This window comes from Protobothrops mucrosquamatus, unplaced genomic scaffold (genome assembly GCF_001527695.2).
Source record: "Protobothrops mucrosquamatus isolate PMUCROS unplaced genomic scaffold, P.Mucros_1.0 scaffold4658, whole genome shotgun sequence".
Taxonomy (NCBI): Eukaryota; Metazoa; Chordata; class Lepidosauria; order Squamata; family Viperidae; genus Protobothrops; species Protobothrops mucrosquamatus.
The window spans coordinates 17,339-20,193 of NW_015390557.1; positions in this window are offsets into that span (position 1 = coordinate 17,339).

A 2,855-nucleotide genomic window follows, 5' to 3' on the forward strand; every position below is an offset into this window, starting at 1 on the left:
AATTTAGAAAGGATGCACCCTAACTTATAAGGCAGTAAAAAGAGACAGTGGGAAATTTGTACTTTCAGACAGGTTCTGATTAATGTAGCCTTACAATAAATCATCTGGTCTGTTTCCTGTCTGATCTACCTGGGAAGGTTGATTCTAGAAACTGGTCCACAAAGAAATGATTTTTGTAGAGCTTTCTAGGTTTGTAATTTGAGTTGGAAAGCAGAAAGATTAAAAATAAAGCCAATAAAATTCATTCTGTTCCGTTGTGGATTTGTGGGGTGTGAGATTCCAGAGAAACAGAACAGAGATTTTTTTTATCTGTTTTTTTATGTGTCAAAAACCTGATCACATCCACCTTTTATGTTATTTTCTTCTGAAATAATAATGTCTTTTCTTATTGGTTGCTTTCTGGAATAAATCTTACCTGATGTTCTAAATCAGTTCCTTTTTGCAAGTAAAAACTAGATAGTGGCAGTTTTCTCCTGCTGGAACTAAGTAAAAATGTCATCTTTGAACTAAGGATTGGTGAATCAATAAGGCTCATAAATATGTTTTTCAAAAATTTATATGATCTACTTTTAACTAAGCTTCTCTATGTACTATCTCTTCCAGTCGTGGAAGATTTATTTTTAAAAAAATTAAAAATCCAATTTAACTATTATTGACTTTTCTCATAGACCGTATAGTGAAGGAGTTTCAAAGTAAGTCTATCAATTAAATTAGCAATGCAATTCACAGACTGTCAGTTTCCTTCATTGTAAATAAGAAAAAATGAGTAGCAAGAGTTGTTTTCCAACTGTTTTTGTAAATGATGGATATTTTGTTAACAGGTGTCACAGGCACAGAGAACCAGACAGTGTTAGTGGGAGGAGAGTGATTGTTTGTTTGCATATTTAATAAATACATGAAAAGAAAGTTGAAAAATCAGCCGGGCATGGAGGAGGAGGAGTACCGAGCAGCGTAGATCGAGGCAGGGCACTTCGTAGGGCATCTGGAGGGGGGAGGGGTGGTGATAGCATTAGCGCACGATGCGGACCCACCCCCGGTAGAGCAAAACGGAGTATTGGTATGGAAGTACAGGAAGGAAGGAGGAGAGAAGGTGAGCGGAATGGTGGTGCAAGTTGTGCAAGGATAGGAACAGCGCAGGTGAATTAGTTAAATAGAACGAAAACGGAGTTGGAACGGCGATTGGCTGATGGAGCTCCATGGTAGCATCCATGGGCCGGGTGCAAAGGTGGCTTGATCATAAAAAGCGTGCTCCCATTGACCTACATAGATCCCTGAAGATGCCGGCAGTGAGCCGGTGAAAGCTTGGATCGTAATTTATTAAAACTTTTATAGTTTTTTACCTTTCCTGGTGTTCACTGTTGTCTATATTTTTACTATATATATATATAATTGATTTTTAAATACAATTCAAAAGTACTTATTCAACAAAGGTGTTGTCTGAGTTTATCATTCACTAATACAAATTGAATTCCTAATCCCTTATTCTTTTCTCCAGCCATAAAATAAGTCCCAACTTTGAAAGTATTCTGTTTCTTCTTTTTCTTTCAACCTCAGAGTAAGACTTTCCATTTCCGCATAATCTAGTATTTTTTTAATTATTTCTTCCTCTGGTGGTATTTCTTCATTTTTCTAATATTGTGCAAATATGATTCTTGCCACTGTTATCACATGTAAAATCAAGTATATACTTTGTTTGTCAAGCTTTTCTGGCATTATACCTACTAAGAAAGGTTCAGGTTTAAAATCTAGATGTTTTCTCAACATCTTTTCTAGCCAAGTATGTATTTTTGTCCAATATCTCTTTGCTTTAACACATGTCCACCATACATGGTAATAGGTACCTGACTTGTGATTACATTTCCAACATCTATCTGACATATTTTTAAACCATTTTGCTACTCTTGCTGGTTGCAAGTGCCATCTGTAAAACATTCTATATAAGCTTTCTTTGTAAGAGGTTGACATTGTCAATTTATAATTTCTTTCCCACAAGTTTTCCATTTATCTAAGTATATATTGTATCCAGAAAAAGTCAGCATTTTCTCCTGCAAGGTTGGCGTTTTAAGAGAAGGGATGGGATAGGCATGACCTAGAGAGAAATAATAATGACAAACCTGACTTGTTTTTTATATGTATATACTTAATACCTGCAAGTACGTAAAATTTCTCCAAAAATATAAAAAGTGATATGGTTACTTGAAATAATTCATTCTGCAGAATAAGATACTTGGAATTTATTGTATGCTGAGGCCTTGCATAGGCTTTTAAATACATAGTCTAAAATAATTATTGTAAATCCTCTTCAGATTTACAATATATGCATGTGAAAAATGTTAACAGGACCACACTGTTGGGCCATTGAAGCACAGTGATCTAAAATGGAACATTTGGATTAAAGTGTTCTAGGTCTACTGGGAATCCCATAAAACCACTGACATAAAACTCTGGGCCAACAGGTGCCTCACTTTATAGCTGAGCAAAAGGCAGAGAGTGGAACCAGTAGGAAGACAGCATGGCATCCAGAGCACAGACAGGTGATGCAGTTATTCTTCCTTTTTAAAAAAAAATTCTCCATCATTGTACACAAACACACGCAGAGACAACAAGGGAAAATTTTATATTCCCGAGCATATCCCCTCAAAATAAAAATTCTCACTGTAGGAGAACATTCCTATATTACTTCCCTTCCCTATGGAATAAAATTCCTTGAATGAAAGGCATTTACTCTAGAAAAGATAGAGAAAAACTCTTAAGTGTTGACAAGTTTTTAACACTCTTAATTTAAGAGGCCAAAGTTGAATTTGATAGCACAAAAGTGAAATTCTACTTGCATCATCAAACTTTCTTCTTCAATA